Source organism: Ambystoma mexicanum, chromosome 6p, assembly GCF_040938575.1.
Source record: "Ambystoma mexicanum isolate Mex_15411 chromosome 6p, UKY_AmexF1_1, whole genome shotgun sequence".
In the NCBI taxonomy this organism is placed as follows: Eukaryota; Metazoa; Chordata; class Amphibia; order Caudata; family Ambystomatidae; genus Ambystoma; species Ambystoma mexicanum.
Genome location: NC_090935.1, coordinates 1,122,652,222 through 1,122,672,459, shown reverse-complemented (window position 1 = coordinate 1,122,672,459; position 20,238 = coordinate 1,122,652,222). Strand labels below are relative to the sequence as shown.

At 47.2% G+C, this 20,238-nt stretch overlaps 1 protein-coding gene across 1 annotated transcript in view; it reads right to left on the bottom strand.

The window, feature by feature from the left end:
* The window catches only part of GLIS3 (GLIS family zinc finger 3), a 1,977,963-nt gene that overhangs the window by 871,126 nt on the left and 1,086,599 nt on the right, over positions 1–20,238 (bottom strand). The window lies entirely within an intron of this gene.

Sequence of the window (20,238 nt, the reverse complement as noted above, 5' to 3'; positions counted from 1 at the left end):
CCTATTTTCCACCAGCCCTTTCATAACCACCATTCTACCGTCTGACTCCGCAGCAGAATGCAACAACTGGAACGGGAAATGTGGGGCCACCCATGTAATTACCCCTCTTGCGTAGGCTGAGTATGCTGCTCCTACTACAGCCCCTTTCCACTTCTTCCGTATCACTTCCAGTTTTTCCTGCGTTAAATGAGTTTCTTGCAACAAGGCTATGTCCACTTTCTGTCTGCGCAGGTGCATCATAACCTTGTTTCTTTTCAAATAGCTGTTGAGCCCCCTGATATTCCAAGTAACTATCTTAAGGTCTCCCATGGTTCATATCGTTTTCCTCGGGGTGTAGGCTCATACCCCAACTGTATCCTCTCCCCAACTACAACAAACCACTGAACACAACCCCTTCCCTCCCTCCATCCCACCGTACCCCAACAGGTGCCCAGCTCCAGCCCCGGATCTCAGGCTCCCCCGCTTTTGGTCCTACCCTAGAGCACCCAGGCCAGGACCCCAGCAGGGTGTCACCGCCCTATCGGTGACCTAACTAAACTCTAAATGGGGTATAAGAACTAGCCCTGCAAGGCTCCCTAACGAAGCAATATTCAAAGTGCTCACGGATCATGTTCCTTTCCAACCTGTCCGTATCACCCCATAAACTGCATCAGTTACTATAATCAAGTCCCATAGTCTTAAGCCACGACACCTTCAGGTGCCCCCTCTGCACAGTACTTATCTCCTCCTTCGCCTTCTCCCATCTGGATGTCCGACTCTTGAGGGCAGCTTTGCATGTCGAGCCACCCCATAGCTTCTTCCGGAGTTTCAAAAAACAAGGTTCTGTTTTTGTGGAAGACTTTCAGCCTCGCCGGGTATAGCAACATGTACTTGTGGCCCGTCTCTCGCAGTCTTCTCTTGACCGTCCCAAATTCATACAGATCCGCTGCACCATTAAGGTATAATGTGGGTAGGCCGTTATTTTTGCTGCCCTCTTTGTATCGTTCTACCCTTACGGAAATGTTCAAGGATTCTTTCTCGATCCTGATAGGTGAGGATCTTAGCGATCACCGGCCTGGGTGGGATGCCAGGCGGAGGCTTCCTCGTTAAAGCCCTACGCGCCCTTTCCACTGCAAACCCCTGGGACAAGACTCCTCCAGCTATCTCCTGCAGCAGCATAGATTCGATAAACTCTGTGGGGTTGTGGCCCTCTGCTCCCTCTGGCAAGCCAACGATGCGCATATTATTCCTCCGGGCACGTCCTTCTGCCTCCTCCGCCCTGTTCTCTAAGTTGTCCACGCGCTGCACTAGGCCGTGAAGTTCCGATTTGGGTGAAGCACAGTCCGCTGTGTTCGGGCCCACCTCCTTCTACAGGTTCTCAGTGCGCTCCGCCAGTGACCTGACATCTTGCCGGAGGAGATTCATTTCCTCTTGCACCGCCCCAACCTTGAGCTCCAGCGCTGTTTTTAGTTCTGTTACAGCCAGTTCAAGCTTGGTCTCCCAAGCCACCTTCAGGTCAGCGATCGCAGCAAGGACCTCCTGGTTCGTGCCCATGGCGGCCATGCTCCCAGCGGGGGCCCTGTCCTTGCTCCTTCCAGGCCAGGGGGTGTCCTGGCGTACTCGTCTAGCGTGGGCTGCTTGCCCTTCAGTCTTGGAGGTTTATTTGACATGGTGCTGCAGCCAGGATTCGTGGGCTGGCCCCACCACTTGTGATTTTCGGCCCCAGCGGGGGCAAACTTCTGCTATTGCCCGGGCCCAGGGGGGCCGCCCAGGAGCACCCCAAAGCTACCCCTTGGTTGCAGGAATGGATTGTGTCCACCCACTTACCCGTGTGAACACCTTCCTCGCGCTTCCTTGCAAGATGTATGGGCACTTTGATTATTTATTTGGCACGGCCGCTTTTTGTAATGCCCAGGCAAGGGGGCACTATCAGCTCACTGCCCCATCCAGCCACTTCCTTGACCCACCAGAGGCAGTCTGCAGTAGCCTACCAGTCCACTTTCTCCCTTCTTCTATTACCATAGGGGCAGTGTTCAGATGCTAGCAATGTCTCAGCACAAGGGTCAGTGCAGTTTATTCCATGGGTGATATACGGAGGGGATTGTTACAATGTAGATGCTTATGTAAACACTGTAAAGCATTCCACTTGTGTAGACCTGATTTCACTTTCGGATCGTGTCGTAGCCCGGGCGCTTCACATCTCACCTCTGAGCCGCTTCTGAACACCCGCTTCTGCGGGCTGAGGGACTCACATGCAACACGGCGGCTACAACCCTGCAGTCCGCCGTCTCCAGAGCCCACTCCAGCCCAGCCCACGCCGTCTGCCCTCGCTAGCCCAGAGAAATGCGGGGCGCTTCGTTAATTTAGTTGCGTGGTCCGCCTCACCCGCCAGCACGGTCGGGCCCTAGCGCCGGCCGCTCACCTTCACGGGCGGTCCTCCGAGCCCGCACTGGGCAGTGGAGGCTAACAGAGACACGGCAATGCACCCCAGAGGCGCGCGGATGCCCCATACGGCCCGCCCCACGGCCGTCCGCACACAGAGCGCCTTCACCAGTTTATGGTCCTTTGTTCGGCACAGCCGCCATTTTGCCTACGCCAGTCCGCGGCTCCGGGGGCTTCGCACGCTCAGATCTACCGTTCCCTGGGTTGCTTGGGTCTTATGATATTGGTAATTATTCCACGTGTCTTCATGAGCAGATGCCTGTGTTCCTGGCGTCGGAAGGTTAGTGAAACTGCACTTTTTCCAAGGATAGATGAAGGATCTCCGGGAGCTCTTCCGAGAGCACGTCTCTTCACATGGCCTTCAAGCCACGCCCCCCCCCGAGCCACCATATTTCGTTTTTCTATTGTAGTTTGAATTCAAGACATATGCCATTTCTGGATATTAGGGTTTTTTCGGTCTCTAGAAAGAGATTTTTTCTTGGAGGAATTCTGCTCTTTGACTATGGATTGACCTGTGGGTTATGAAGAGTGTTTTGAAGTAAATTATGTTCTTGACTGGTAGCCAGTGTAGGGATCTTAGTGCTGGTGTAATGTGATCTCTCTTAGAGAGTCTGAGGAATAATCTTCCTGCTGCGTTCTTTTTTTTGGTAAGGTATTCTGGCATTCCAGGACAGATGCTGTTAGCGTAGTCTATTCTTGACATTACAAGGGAGATGGTGGCCAGTGTTCTATGTAGGATCGTGAGAAAGGGTAATATACATTTGATTGCCCATATATAGAAGAAGCACTTCTTAACTACTGCAATGACTTGCAGCTAGAGTACTAGGTAATTTTCAATGAAAATTCTACGATTCTGGGTGTGATCATGATTTCTGTTTGTCCAGCTTGATTTTGAGGCTGTTGCTGCTCATCCATATGTTTATTTGTATACAGAGTTGGCAAGTGGTTGGCATGGCTCTCTGGAGGTGTAATGTTTGTAAATAATGTATGTGCCATCTGCATAGTTGTAGGAAGTGAGTGCATGTCTTTTGAGTTTCATGAGTGGGGTCATGTAAATGTTGAAGCGTAGTGGGGAGAGGGAAATAGGGTGATCCTAGGCAATAGATGTTATTTCACTGTGCTCTATCGGCCCAAATTCGGATGCATGGTATGGGATTTGCGTTGTAGGGAGGTGGGTGGGTGGGGAGGCAGGAGGCCAGCTGGGGGAGTCAAGACGCAAAGTATGGATTTTATATGTTGGGGGTAGGGAAGCAGGATGCCATGTTTTATGGGTTTTTTGCCAACTCAGCTCATGTTTGGCTCAGTGTCCCAAAACTGTCCATTGGCTCGGCTCGGGCTCGGCTCTAGCTATGAATTCTCTGGCTCCTCCACCATACCTCAGAGTAACATTCGTGATCATTACTCAGGCTGCAGCAAGAAAATTTTTGTTTTTGCCAGTGCAGCGGCATTAGTTAGAGAACACTGTTTACCCAAAACTATGCTATCTCTCTGTGCCTATATATCTTTGCCAAGAATGAGCCAGACCAAAGAAAAGACTGATGTTTAAATTGGACGTTCATGCTGAGGACATGGTGTGTGCGTCTCTGCTGTCAGCCAGGCTGCCAGGAAATAAAGCCAAAGGCCACACACTATCACAAGTAATCTATGGCACACACGGTAGAATGGCCGACATGCGTGGTTCTCTGATTGGCAGCCTGTGAGTGAACGCTAACGTGAGAGAACCCACAATCAAGCCATTTGCCTGTCTCTTGTGCACCAAAGATTATTCCACTTCAGTACTAAAACCCATTACATTTGAGCCTGTTCAGCCTCCTAAATGACTAAGCTCTCGAAAAATGAGTTTAACCAGTTTTCACAGTTGACGTCAGCATTTAAAATGCTAGGTATATATATATATGGGATACATTACTCACCGTAATCGTATTTCTGATGCTTGTATCTGCTTAGATTCACATGCTGTGCATAGGCCGACATCTAGTGGAAGCTGCGGAGTATTACAGTTTGTTTTTTCGAAACTCGAAAATGGGCGTCGACACAGGGCGTGCCAGTAATACTATCCCTAGTGTGACGTCCACTGTACCCAAGATCCCTCACGCGTCTAGGATCCTCAGATTGTATTTTTTCTGACATGAGGTAGCATGAGGAGTAGCGTGAGTACAGATAATCCAAGCAGATAGACAGAAAGGTAAGACTACAAGCAATCATGCGCCTTCTCTCGGAGGGGAGGAAGGGTGGGTCGCATGTGAATCTAAGCAGATACAAGCATCAGAAATACGATTACGGTGAGTAATGTATCCCTTCTGAGGCTTGTGGAATCTGCTTAGATCACATGCTGTGCATAGATTAGCGAGCAGTACCAGAAGAAGGAGGTGGGATGTGAGAAGGGTCATGAGCAAATAAGTGTCTTAGAACCGCTTGTCCCACTTGTGTATCTGCCTTGGAATGGGTGTCAATGCAGTAATGGTGAGTAAAAGTGTGAATAGAGCTCCAAGTAGCTGCTTTGCAAATGGTGTCAAGGGGTACATTTGCAATGAAAGCCAGAGTGGCCCCAATGCCTCTAGTAGAGTGGGCCCTTGGCGTAAAAGGCAGAGTCTTTTCAGAGAGTGAGTAACACAGCTGGATACAGTTAATAATCCACTTCGAGATGGCACCTTTAGAGACGCGATCCCCCTCTCTGCCTGTAGCTACGGAGACAAACAGTTGATCTGTTTTCCTTAGCGGTCTGGTTTTATTTACATAGTAGAGGACCGCCCTACGCACATCTAGGGTGTGTAGTTTCACCTCAGCCGAGCTTTGCGGGTTCTGGAAGAAAGCCGGAAGCTCGATGGACGGGTTTACATGGAATTTTGATATAAATTTAGGTGAGAACCTAGGGTGTGTGCGTAAAACCAGTTTGTCTTTATGGATAGTAAAGAAGGGATCCTGCACTGACAGAGCCTGAATTTCACTGACCCTTCTTATAGAAGTAATAGCTACTAAGAAGGCCGTTTTATAAGTCAGGTGTTTGAGACTGCTTGTATGCATGGGTTCGAAAGGGGGGCCAATGAGCTTGGCTAGCACCACATTAAGGTTCCACCCTGGTGGTGGGTTTGAAATAGGAGGGTGAAGTCTCTTTACTCCTTCCAAGAAGGCTTTAACTACTGGTACTTTCCACCACGAGGCTTTGCTATGGGAAGTGGTGTAAGCCGAGAGAGCTTCCAGGTGTACTTTCAGTGAGTTAAAAACCAATCCTGCATCCAGCAGGTGGAGCATGTATGTAACAATAGTGGAAGGAGTGCAATCAACTGGGTTGATTTGTCTACTCTGGCACCAGATAACGAACCTCTTCCACTTGTCAAAGTAACAGTGCCTTGTGTTTGGCTTCCTAGATTCCTTTAGGATGTCCATACACCTCTGTGGCAATTTGAGGTGTCCAAACTCTATGACCTCAGGAGCCATGCTGCCAGGTTCATTGAATTGGGTTGCTGGTGCACTGTTTGACCTTGGTGCTGGGACAGTAGGTTGTACCAGGCTGGAAGTTTGATGGGCTCGCACACCGCCATCCTGCGTAGGTGTGGGAACCACGGTTGTCTTGCCCACATGGGAGCAACTAGGACGAGCGTCATCGATTCCCTGTTCATCTTGTTCACCACTTTCCTGATGAGAGGAGTTGGTGGAAAAGCGTACGCAAACATCCCTGACCAGTTCATCCACAGGGCGTTCCCCTGGGAGTCTGGTTGGGGGAACCTGGATGCAAATCCTGGGCATTGTTTGTTTTCGCTTGTGGCGAATAAGTCTATAGTGGGGTAACCCCACTGAGAGAAGAGATCTTCTACGACCTCTCTGTGAAGAACCCATTCGTGTTCCTCTGGGAGGGAGTCTCTGCTCAGAGCATCCGCTAGGGAATTGAGCTCCCCTGGAACATGTTGCGATGACAGGAAGATGTTCCGTCTGAGTGCCCATATCCAGATTTTCTGGGCAAGCTTGGACAGATTTGGCGAGCGAGTCCCTCCTTGCTTGTTCAGGTAGAACATGGCTGTTGTGCTGTCCGTCTGGATTTGCACTGACAGGTTTAGTAGACCGGGCTCGAACGCCTGAAGCGCTCTGAATACTGCCAGAAGCTCTAGCAGGTTGATGTGGTTCTTGGCCACTGAGTGAGACCAGAGACCCTGTGCTGTGTGGTGGAGATGGTGAGCTCCCCACCCCGTCAGACATGCATCTGTAGTGACTACTGCCTGTACTTCGGGATCGTAAAAGGGTTTCCCCTTTGCGAGATTCTCTCTTGTCCACCAGTGGAGGCTTTGTACCAGTGTTGGTGAAACGACCACTAGATCGTCCCACTGACCACTTGCCTGAGACCACTGTTTCGCCAACCATTCCTGCATGGGACGCATGCGCAGGCGCGCGTGGGGGACCAGGTAAATGCATGACGCCATCATGCCCAGTAACCACATTGCTTTGCGTACCATTATTTGTTGACCGGACTGATAATGCGGAATTTGCAGTAGTATATTCCGAATTCTTTATTCTGAAGGAAAGGTCAACCCCTCCTGGGTATCCAGGATTGCTCCTAAGAATTGTTTTGAGGTGCTTGGCACCAGGCTTGACTTCTTCTCGTTGATTGAGAAGCCTAATTCGTGGAGGAGGTCGATAGTCCTCTGAATGTTTGTCCTGCAAATTCCTGGGGTTTCCCCCGTTATGAGCCAGTCGTCCAGATAAGGGTACACTGGGATTTCCTCCCTGCGTAGGTGTGCAGCCGCCACCGCCAGTACCTTGGTGAATACCCTTGGTGCTGAAGCTATCCCGAAGGGCAGTACCTTGAATTGGTAGTGGCGACTGTCCACCTTGAAGCGCAAGTACTTTCTGTGCGCTGGGAACATGGAAATATGAAAATAAGCATCTTTCATATCCAAGGTTGCCATGTAATCCCCCTTTTTTAGAAGGGGGATTACCTCTTGTAGCGTGGTCATACGAAATTTTTGGGGCTTGACATACTTGTTGGCAGGCCGTAAGTCCAATACTGGGCGCATTGTCAAGTCTTTCTTTGGCACAAGGAAGTAAGTTGAATAAATACCCTTGTTTACCTGGTGTCCCGGGACGAGTTCTATCGCGTCCTTTTGTAGAAGAATGGCGATCTCCTCGAGGAGAATCTTCTGATGTTCTAGGGAGTGTACTTTTTGTCGTGGAGGATGGTTCCGGGGACACTGCAGTAGTTCTATACAGTACCCTGTGGATACTGTTGACAGCACCCATCTGTCTGATGTGATCCCTTCCCAAGCCTGGGTGAAGTTTGAAATGCGTCCCCCTACTGGGGTTGCGTGCGAAGGGACCCTGAACTGAGCGTCACTGCTTTGGTGGAGGCGTGCCGCCTCCCTTGCTGGGGCTGCCTCTGCCTTTACCACGACCTCTCCTATTACCTCTGCCGTAACCCTGGGTAGACTGTTGGTTGTTGTTCCACTGTGTACCCTGCCCCTGGGAATAGTTAGATCCTCTCTGGGAATTTTGGCGGCGTGGGCGACGAAAATTACTATTCCCTCTCTGGTTGGGGGGTTTATTGGTTAACTGGCCAAGGGATTTGAGTGTCTCGTATTTGTCCTTGGCATTTTTCAGTGCGTCCTCGACCGCCTTCCCAAACAACAGATCGGCTTCCACCGGTTTGTCTAACAATGATGCCTGAGTTTCTGTCTTAAAACCAGACTGCCGTAACCACGCATGTCTCTTGATAACAGTACCTTCTGCTATCAATCTGCCTGCGTTGTCCGCGGCGTCGAAGGTTGCTTTCAAAATGCAACCAGACACGGCTCTACCCTCTGCGGAAATCTGAGCTAATTGGCCCTTTAACGGTTCAGGAGCAGAGGCTATGAGAGCCGCGACTTCTTCCCACTGATGGCAGTTGTAGCTGGCCAACAGGGTGGTGGAGTTAGCAATCCTTGCTTGATAGGCGGACGTTGAGGCTACCTTCCTGCCGAAACCGTATAGTTTTTTGCTCTCCTTGTCGGGAGGAGCTTCTGACGAAGACAAGGGTGTTCCAGCCCTCTTTCGAGTGTTGGTAACAACTAGGGAGTCTGGCTTCAGATGTCCTCTTATATAGAGAGGGTCAGACTGAGCTGCCCTGAAAAGTTTTTCAACCCTGGGATTGACTGCTCTGGTGAGGTTTGGGTTCAGCAGGGACGGATCTATTCTCCGCTGAATGGATTTAAGGATAGGGATGCTCTGGGCAACAGGCCTCCTTTCTCCCACTAACTCTTCTGCAAAGTCCCTTTCCTCCTGTACACCGTGGGTGTCAATGTGGAAATGTTCTGCTGCGCGAGCGAGAACCTCATTTAGGAGGGGTTGGTTATCGACCGGGGAGTCGGTAACCGGGGCTTCGTTCTCTACCGGGGAATCTACTCTGTATGTTTCCGGGTCATCCTCTTCTTCCTCCTGGTCCTCATCATCCCCATAGTAGGCCGTCCCGGTTTGCTCTTCTATCAACCCAAAATCTTGGTCTCCACAAAAAGAAGCCTCTTCTTGATACCGTGAGTATGGTCTTGCGTAAGGTTGTACCTCGAAGGGTTCGGACCTCATAGGAGTTTCAAACCGGGCCTTCTTACTCGGGGGAATAGGATCAGTAGAGCCTGAAGGAGTGGCCCCTTGTGGATCATACGAGAGGAAATGTTCTGGATTTTATCATAAAAATCAGCCAAAGAAGACATTCTTGACATGACCCTATCTATGTCTTCACTGGACCATTTTTTGGAACTGGGAATGACTCTCTCAGCAAGTCTACGGGATTTATCTTGAGTAGCTTTGCTGGTTGTGGACCTATCAGCAGACCTGGGCTTGTCTGTCTGTTTAGGGGGGGTGGAGTGTTTCACAGGTGTGGAAGAATGTACAGGTAGTTTCTTCTGCTGTTTTCCCCCCTCCCCGTGCGTAGAAAAATGTTTTCCCTGTACCTTAGTGGCTCTGGAGTTTTTTGACGCCTGGCGTCGAGGATCGGGAGAGGTGTCCCTGTCCTTCGAGCGTGGGGCCTCGCTGGCTTTAATTGCGGGCTCCGACTCCTGGAGCGCGGTCTGGGGGTGGAAGTCGTCTTCGTCTTCCAACGCTCGAACTTCTGTTAGCCTAGTGAGCGAGGCACTCTTGGCAAGAGTGGATGATTGCCTGGAGTCATGCAGCGATCTTGATCGAGAGCGCCCAGAGGACACCGAATCGGACCGTTCTGTCTGTGCCTCTTTCCGAGAACTCGACGTCGTCGAGTCTCGGTTGGACTTAGTGTGTTTAGTGTGTGTAGTATGTGAAGCGCTTGTGTCGCCGGGGGTCTTCCCTATAGCCGCCCTGCCGGACGACCTTCCGAGGTCGGGGACCTGCGCTCGGCTGTCTTTTGACGCCGTGATGCCCTCGCCGTCCGAAAGTACGCCGTCGCTGCCATCGCTGAAGGCGCCCTCCGCTGCCATGGCCGCCTGCCTGGCGTGGTGGGCCCAACGCTTCGTCGAACGGTCCTTAAGTGTCTTAGGTTTAAACTTACTACACGCTCTGCTGTTCGCTTCGGGGTGGTCCCTCGGCAAGCAGAGATTGCACGTGGCGTGCCTGTCGACCCAAGGGTATTTGCGATTGCACTTGGGGCAGAATTGAAAAGGGGTACCCTCCATACGCACCTTGAGGCAGCGGGCTGTTAAGTGTAGGAAATGTATAAGGTGTACCTATATACCAAGAGTGTAGAGTATGTACCACCCCCCACTCTCCCTACTTGCAGGGCCAAGGCCAGCGGCCTACCAGGCCCGGGCCGAGGCCAGCGGCCTTCCGAGGCCCAAATCCGTCGTGCAGCAGCCGACAGTCGATTTCTTCTCCAGCCGGCGTCGAGTGTCGAAGTTCGACGTTGGGGTGGGAAAGGATGTCAATAGATTATTATTTTAAATTCTAGCAAAAGTATGGCTAAGGCCAGGGGACTCCGCAAAATGCTTCCGACCAGTATGGCGGAAAAAAACAATCTGAGGATCCTAGACGCGTGAGGGATCTTGGGTACAGTGGACGTCACACTGGGGATAGTATTACTGGCACGCCCTGTGTCGACGCCCATTTTCGAGTTTCGAAAAACAAACTGTAATACTCCGCAGCTTCCACTAGATGTCGGCCTATGCACAGCATGTGATCTAAGCAGATTCCACAAGCCTCATATATATATATATATATCATGTGTTTTGCAAGTAATCCATCCAAAGCAACGGTTTTGTTAAATAGTACTTAACAATAAAGCAAAAAGAATCTGTTCATGGCTCCTTTGCTGGTTGAAAATTGGACAAAGTGCATTCACATGTTAAAGCAGATCTCTTAACAACAAGGGTGTTTTGGCTAAAACTGGCTTACTATTTCTCTCATTCAGCACACTTGCTTATGCTCTTTATCCTAGTTAGATATGGACGGTGTTGACAGTAGTGAAGGACAACTCCATCGTGTTGGAAATAACGAGAGAATAAGAGGGACCAAGAACAAGAGAGCGAAACAGGAAAAAGAGAGTTCTATAATGACGCAGGTAAGCGCTGCGAGCAAGTGAATTGGGGTGTATGCAGCTAGGATGGCTGCTTCCAGTATGACATGTTCTCAGGGTCTCAACAGGCTGCTGCTGTACATGTGAAGGATGAGTAAAACATGCAGGACTAGTGTCCTGGGCTGAGAATATCGTCAGGTCTCTGGATAATTGTGACTTTGCCACTGAAGTCTTCCCATCCCCCCTGAAGGACTCCTTTGTGCACCCTCTTCTCAAGAAACCCTCTGCCGACCCCTCCTGCCCGGCTAACCATCACCCAATCTCCATCACTCCCTTTCTGGACAAGCTCCTGGAAAAACTGGCCATCTCCCAGCTTAATCTCCACACGGAATCTGTTGGTTGTCTCCATGACCATCAGTCTGGCTTCAGAGCTGCCAGAAGCACGGAAACTGCCCTCCTGAACATCCGTGAAGACCTGCTCTCAAACCTTGACTCTAACACCCCGTGTCATCATCTTGCTTGATCTCTCTTCTGCCTTTGACACTGTCAACCATGCTATCCTGCTAAAGTGTCTCTGTGATAACCTAGGTATCACCGGTCAGGCCCTGGCGTGGCCGACTTCCTTACTCTCTGACTGACCCTCCCAGGTCCAACTTGGGTCCTTCCTCTCTGTTATCTTTTTCTCTACCTGTGGTGTCCCCCAGTGGTCTAACCTCTCTCCCTGGCTGTTCAACCAATACCTGCCACTCCTTGCCCACCGCATTGCCACTCTCTGCCCCAACTTTCAGTGCTATGCGGATGACACTCAGCTCATCTTCAGGCTACCTTCGGCCACCTCTTCCCCATCCCTCATCTCTGACTGTCTGTCTGCTATCCAGGAGTGGTATGCCGTAAAACTGAGATTCTCCTCATCGGGACATCCACTCCCTCCTTTCCTGTAGCTCTCTGGCCAGCCTCTCTTGGCACTCTTCCTACTCCCACCTGCAAGGCTAAAAACCTGGGGAGCATCTCTGCACTGGCTCCCAGTGGCTGCAAGGATTAAGTTCAAAACCCTCTACATAGTCCACAAGGCCTTCTGGGGCCTGGGGCCTCAATACCTTCAACTCTCTCTTCCTAACTATCTTCCCTCTCGAGCTCTTCGCTCATCCGCCTCCAACTCCCTGAGGGGTTCTTCTCCAAGCAACGAGTTGGTGGTAGATCTCTCTCTTCGGCAGGGGCCTCCCTCTGGAACAGCCTCCCTGCCTCCCTGAAACTTGAGGAGAACCACCTTTGGTTCTGGAAGCTCCTTAAAACTTTCCTCTTTGCTTCTGCTTTCTCTCCCCCTCTCCCCTGCTGAAGTCCTGGCTGATAATGAGACTGCACGGGTTACCTGGCCACCCATCTGATCTCGGGCCCAAGCCCTGCCAGTTGCATGTTTGGGCTGCCTCCCTGGCAACCCCTGCACCTGGGGACTGTTTTCTGTATCCCTACAGTCCCCAAAGCAGCACTTATGTCTGCACTCACCCTGCACTTGCCACCAGCTGGCCGTTCTTATTTATTTTATGTTATTATTTGATTCTCCCATGTACTACGCTTTTGCCCCTCCCGCCCCTCCTCCCCCGCACTTTTCATTCCCCCTTCCCCTGCACTTGGGTGATCTGAATGACACCTGGCCTAGTAAGATCATTGTCTGTCATCCCTCTGTTCCCCCTCCCTTGCCTCGTCGCGCCTTGAAACACTTGTGTATAGGCTCGTTATAAATGTCATATCATATCATATCCACAAGATGTCATGGAAGTTGCTATGGAACTCAGACTTTTTAAGGAACCAACTGCAGCAAATTGGCCATCTCACCAATCCCTGACTCAGTGTGACGTATACACTGCTGTTTAGATGGGTTCTTTGATATAAATCACTCTCTTTCAAGTGCTTTTCTTTCAAGTGCTTTATATAAGTCTGTGCCATTAAGACCAGAAATGGCAAAAGTATTGGTCCTGCAGCATGCCAGTCGGAGTACTGTCAATAGGACAAACTCACTATCGTCTCTGGGAATCAAGGGCAAATCATGACCTTAATGGCACGTATAATGAAGATGTAATGTGCGATGAGTCCCACAGTAGATGTTCGGTTAGGCTTTGTGACAAGGCCTTCCATGATGCATGCAATGTTTGTTTCACAGAGATCCTTTTATTTATTAATTGTATATGGCTCTCAATTTAACAATGGCAGCTTCGGAGGCCTCAATGTAGCTATTGCTGAAGTGGAGATTGACAACTACTTCTAAGCAGGTTGAAAAGCAAATTCTGCACAAGTGCAAGTAAAGCCTGCTGCAGATGTCTGGCATTAAGCAGTATTGTGGATCCTGGCAAGTGGTTCATGATGCGGAGCATGATGATGAAACTGATGTGGAAGCCTTTCTGCTTCGAACGCTCAAACATGGTGAGTCCGGATGGCTGCAGAACCTTCAGTGTTTTCTCTGAAACATAAAATGCCGACATGACCCAATCATACATTCTTTTGCACAGCTGGGATTATGGGAACAAATGATAAGATTATCAGAAATGCATTGACAGGATTACAAGAAGATGAGGTCATCTGAAGCAGTAAGGGTGTTAAAATGCTTGTATAGGAGTGGCATTCCTGGGTTCTGCAGTAAACCAGCTCAACAATTTAGGGCCAATTCAAACACACATGGAGGAGGTAAAAGTGTCTGTTTCTTTCTACTACAGAGCCTCCCTGCAAGGCAGTCTCTTGAGTCACGGGATAGCACCTGCATGCATGAGCAATCACAGCATGAGAATGCAAGGGGCCCACACATCCATATAATGCACATTATATGGCACAGGCCTGATCCTTGCATATTAATTGGTTCACTGCAACTACTTAAATGGAGGGGAGGAGTCAGCTCTCCATCTGTATGGCTGCAATATTTGCATCGGAAGTGAATGGCCATAAAAGACCCATCAATGAAAATGGCATTTTTACATATCCAACCTTATTTAAGTGGTGGATATATATATATAAGAGTGATATAAACACGCATCGCTTACGTTGCATGAGCATTTCTATCAGAGGCCGAGAATCGCAGGAAGGTATCTGCTAGAAACCGGTCAGTATTGCACTTTTACGGGACCGGAAAATAGGAAAAGGGTATCACTTATTCCATCCCTTAATGAGCCATGCAAGCACAATGCCATGCAGCAGCCACCCTTGTGGAATGCCCCCTTCCATAAATTATGCAGTTGGGAGCAATATGCATGTGAAAAGGAAACATGTTAAGAGGGGCAGTTTAAAAATGATGTACAAAAGCCCAGACAAAGCAGCGAAGTAATGAGCAATTGCTTTATTCAACAGCAAGTCTTACAGCAAATGAACACACAAAAACCACGGTACATAATTTAAAACATAATTTATCCACAACTAATACAAAATATCATATGAAATTTGGCGTTACAAAAAAACAGGACAGGCTGTTATACTGTATAATGTCTCTATCAATCAACGTTATATTATGCAATTTCATCCCTTACTGATTACTGATCTTACATACTTCTCTCTCATTAGGGGTTTTAAATAAAAATGTTCTTCATCTATTATAGCCCGCGCACAAAAATAGAAAATATGGCAAAGATTCCTTTGCCAATAAGCAAGACATCAGAGATCACCAGTGCCTGCATTCCATTTATTTGTTAGTGTTGTAATAGCTAATATTCCGAAGCTATGCTTCGTAAACAGTGATCTAGCATAAGGTGGTTCATCATGTCAATATATATTTCTCTTGCCCTGGTGGTTTTATGAGACCAGTAATTAGCCAACATCATCGAGGTTATGTTTGAAGACAATATACCAGATTAGACCTTTGCCTCATGTGCCCCTTTTGCTATATTTGTAGCCATCCCATCAATAGAATCTTTATTGGTCCAAAGAGGGCTTAGACTTAAACTTGATAATGTAAGTTTCACGAGCATGCGCAAAGGTACTACCAGCCCTCCTTTTTGCCTAGTAGCTCCTGAACTATCTTCCCATAGAGTGCGGATCTAATGGACGGATCATCCATTATACTCCTCTGCCATAGCTCTGCTAACAGCATAAGCCTTGAGGAATGAGTTGGTAACCATAACTCCTCTTCTAGGAATGTTTGTTCCAAAAACTGCCAATGTGGCATTTTTGTGGTCTCCCCAGATCTCTGCACGGTATAATGCTGGTCGCCTAATTTGTGTGTTGTAGACATTCAAAGCCGGTGTAAAAGCACCGCCCCCAAAACTCGTGTGAAAGTGTTTCACTGTATCGCCATGAACCCATGAAGAAGGTCTATATTAAGAAACTCTTTGTGCAACTACAAATCTGCTTTCCCATCTCTGACAACTGTGCAGTGCATGTTCACTGAAGCACATCCTTAGACGGCATCTAGTTTAATTAGACTTTTTAATTAGTGTATATATTCAATCCATTTTTGACAAATTAAATTCCACTGGTGGTTAGCACTGTTAGGAAAGGAATGATGTGAATGACTCTATATATCGTAAACACATTCACTGAGACCCTGCGCTTTTGACATCTTGTTTCACAGTCCCAGAGCCCTTCCAAAGCAACCAAGGCAGGCTAATTCGCTCCCGTGTGAGATGTGTGCTGTTTTTCGTATTTTAATAACATTTCTGCCACTCAATATTTAATTATAAAATCTGCGTCCTATCAAAAAGATGATCACATTAAAGGGGCAAGTTTATTGTCTTGTCATCATTCTTGGGTCAATATACATGGAAAGTACTGCACAATATTTGCGTTAGTGAGTACATGAAAAAGTTATCTGTGTGCACCTTGTGAATACTGTTTATTAATGTTTATCTGTGCTGTTTATTTATTTTGAATATAATCTCTAGAGTACAGAAAACATATTTGCACGTTTCACTCACTTTTCCTTCGAAAAGAAACAGCTATTTCCACGACAGAAATTGTCTCTTCTCCTGCTCACGCATGCCAATCAAAGAAGTACCACCTTTATGTTACAAGAGGTTGTAGATTGACTCTGCACCCCATGGATAGTAATGCTAGATGTATTGTGTTTTCTGTGTATTGCTCTCGGCGGAACTGGGGAGTAGGACATGTATTACATTTACGCTTATTTTGGGGGTAGGAAATGTGTCAAATTTAGATAGATTTGCAGGGTAGTAAATGTGCCACATTTAGATAATTTTTTAGGATGGAAACGTGTTACATTTAGATGGATTGCAGGGGCAGGAAATGGGACACACTTTGAGGGATTGTCAGAGTGTCATACTCAGATTGTTTTTGAGGGTTTGGAATTGTGTTGCACTTGGATGGATTATTAGAGGAAATGTGCTACTCTTGAAGAATTGTGAAGCTTAGAACATGCTTGCATTAAAAGAAATAGTGTCGTTTATTAGTTTCGTTTCTCCTGAGGAACAGTAATGCACGTTCTGAAGGGTGGTCAGTAGATGCATTCAATTGATCTGGGTATGGTCACTGTGCTGCACCTATAATGTTAGCCCGCCTTTTACCCCAGATCTATGCTGGTAATCCTTCCATTAAACCGAAAGATACTAACTCAGCCTTGGTATCCTGATATCACAGTTAGTAGACAGCCGTTAACAGCATGCATAGAACCATGAAGCTATCTAGTAAGACGATAAAGGTAGCTGGTCCATGGCACCTAGATAATACTACCTTCCTAAATCCTATTGTAAACGCCTGGTGGATATACTAGGACAGCCAGTCTATTGCGCTTAGAAGACTTGAGAGCAGGAACCCCATAGTGTCTAGAAGAATCTACCAGGGTAGCTGCTCTTTTTCCACAGACTTTCTGATGACACAGCAACATCAAAGATAAGCTCCATCGGGGCTCTTGGTACGTATAAATGCACCACTTCAGTAGACATCCGCAGCAGACAGAGCTTTCCATCCACTCACAGTAGAATGCAGCTACGACGTATGACAAATTTGGGCTAGCTGGCAACAATGTTTTTAAGCCTGCCTACACCAGACTACACCTCTACACCCCTGACATCAGTATGCAATGAAGCCCTACGACAAATTCAGGCACGCTGGACAATAGCGAGTCTCTAGCACCCACACCATCTCCTGACTCCTCTCAGCACCCATCCACATGCCTGACCTCATGGGTTGCTTTCATCTTGAGCCTGGTCAGCCCTGCTAAGCCTTATTTGGTCAAATGCACACATGCATTCTAATCCTACTCTGTCACCTCCAACACTCTGGACTTCGGTTCCCGAGGGTGTTTCTACCACCAGCGCATTAAGACTATAATAATGGTAAAAGGCGTTATATAAATGACAACTACAATACCAGTGTACAAAAAGGTCATATGCAAAGCATTACAGGGTGCTGCCTAATGTATTTTACTCCCTGTTTTTTAAGGAGGCTCGTATTCTAAGAAGTGGCGGGGATAGGGGCAGAAGACAGCTCCCATACGCTAATCATTGCTTAGGTCTTTTTCTGGATTATTTGTCAAGCCTGTCATTGTATGGTGACAGATGATACCATCATGGTACCAGTTCTCGGTACTCCAAAAAATATGGATCTAATTGGTTTCTTCAAATCAATTAAGTTGAATTACATTTAGCTGAATTTTAATTAAAGGTTTTATCGCGAAAAGCGGGGGAGAACCCCCTAAACCTACCTACACACACCTCCTTCTAGAAATCCTTGCGGCAAAAAAATTGTATAAACTGCAGCAAAATGTAATTCGGCCAAATTGTTGGTAAAAAAAGGAGGAATCCCAAATATTAAGACTTTCTCTTTCTTTAGAACTTCAGAGCCACCATCCAAGCAGACAATGTCCTCCTATAAGGCATGCCACCTCCCCTAGAATTCGCTGAAAATACTCCACCAAGCTGCAGCTCACTTCACCATGTAGGGAAATGTATACCAAAGAAAAGTATGCAAAGAAAGAAAAGCACCAGTTTAAAAACAAACATGTAAGCAGCAATGGGCCTTGCATTGTGTCTGTTTTTCTTTACAGGACTGAGAATCCGCTTTTTAGATAGAAACCTACAGAAATATCAAAAATCTAAAGTCTTTGATAGGACATTAATAAGATGAAGTTATAATGTCATTCTGCTCTAGGTGACAATTGCAACATTGTAACAAAAGGTAACTTTAAAAGTTGCATTTTGTGAATGAGACCAAACTAAATCTGAACTGCCAAATAGCCTTCTAATTTCCCAAGGAGCTACAGGAAGGAGGATGCCTTGCCTTTCAAAGAGAACAGTGTGAACATTGGCTCTGATGCCGACCATAAAAGCGGATGACTGCCTGGAGTTGATTTTCAGGAAGTCAGGCCCCGCAGATCAAAACAATGGCTGCCCATTTACAACTGCCATCTGTTTCTGATCTTAGGCTAAACCCCCCCAAAGAACATAATTTCTTTGCTCTGGGAAGTATTCCCCTCTCAAATAATCTGATCTTTCAATCAGCCAGGTCTTCAGATGAAGATGCAACTTCACACCGTTCGAAACAGGATGTCTGACAAAAGGAGAAGCCAGATCCAGGGATCACTCAAAAGTGGCAGAACTGAAGAAGTCAATGGTCCAGCAGCCTAACTTCAAAGAACGTGCACCATGACAACAGTATTCCCAGCCCTCAGCTCAAAGAGGAACTGACACCATTTGGCTTTACCAGCCAGGAACTGGTATGCCATTTCAGATTGTGATTTATCTCATTAAGTCCAATAATGCCTTTTGAATTTTACATTGGGAATTACATTATTGCTTGTAACTGCTGAACAAACGGTTGTGGAGAATTTTTTAACATATAAAAATATTCAGCATGAAAAGCTCTATCAGCTGAATGAAAAACAATATTTTTATACATGATGTTAATTATGCAAATTAGGCAAATGTGGAAATGTACGTGCAGAAACAGCTCACACTAATGAGTCACATATTGTAAGGAACTCATGGTGGCAACAGTAAAGACAGACATAAGTGATCACAGTTGAAGGGTGTTTATTAAACTGCATACATGCGTTGGAAAAACGCCTAATCTAAATCTAAATCTAAGATGGGAGCAAGCTATGACCATCAAATAATAATAAGGCAGTCCTAGTGGCGTCTTGCCAAATAAAGGGTCCTATACTAAAAAAAAAATATTGCCAATCCTTACAGTTAATTTCACAACGAGTGTGGGATAATGTTCACAAGAAAAGAAAGAAGTGTTCACAAATGATAAGTCAGGATGTTATAGCCGGGGATCTCCCTTCCCCACGTTTTAGCACGAGACAAGGCAGGACCTTTGAGCACAGCACACTCCTGGGCCTCACCAGCACAAGGTTACAGTTCCTTTCAACGATGCCAGGACCTTCTGGGGCTACATCTTTCTTCTGGCAAAGTCTCTTGTCTTAGAAGGCCTGCTGAACCATAAACAATAAATGAAACAAAAGTTCCTTTGGTAATTTTTCATGCTGTGCGATTGCTCTTCGCCCCTTGGATCCCCCTCAGCCGGGCTCCGATCCTTCTTGCAACGTTGGCCTTCCTCAATCGGGTTCACTATGGCTTTACACTCAAAACGTAGCACTCAACAGTCTCACTGTCTTTTCAACAACTATTCATTGCAGGCATCCCTCATCCGGGTTCACACTTGTCGCCACAATGTTCATGGGTATATCACTGTATACTCCCAATTTACAGGAATCCCTCCGTCGGGTTCACATTTGCCAATTTCACAGTTCACTCAGTTTTATCACATTGTGAGGTTTACTTCTCTTAGCTTTTCCCTTGGCATCTCTCTGTCAGGTGCACATAGCCATTCTAACACAGTTCATGATTCAGTGTTCATATGGCCATTCTAACACAGTTCATGATTCAATAACCTCATCAGAAAAAGGGGGGGAAGCCCTTCCCCTAGCTTTTTTGGCACAGATCACAAGACCTGTGAGGTTCGTCCTTTACCTAAATTAAGGTCTCAACCCCCATTCAGGCTGCACACAGTTTTCCTCTATGTGTCAAAGACTTTCAAGTGTAAGAGGGGTTTTGCTCGACCCTTGTAGGACCTCTTTGACACTTTACACCAGCCTCCCTTAAGGCCTCTTGGTTTTTGTAGTATCCACCAAAACAGCACAACCCTAAAAGTCCTTCGAATGAGCGCCTGAGATGCCTGACGGCTTCACTTTTGAAACTTTTATTAGGGTTAAAGTTCAATACTATCTGTCTACTCCGGTTACTAGACATTTCATCGAAAAAAATTGGTCGACTGGACAAATGGTCGAACCAATTTCGTCAAAAACCAAATGGTCGAATTTTTTTATTTTTTTATTTTTACCCTTTTTTTGGGGGGGGGGTCCCCCCAACCCCCTTTTTTTCTAAAAGAGCCTTTTTTTCCCTAAACTACAACCTTAAAAATAAATATATAAATAAAAT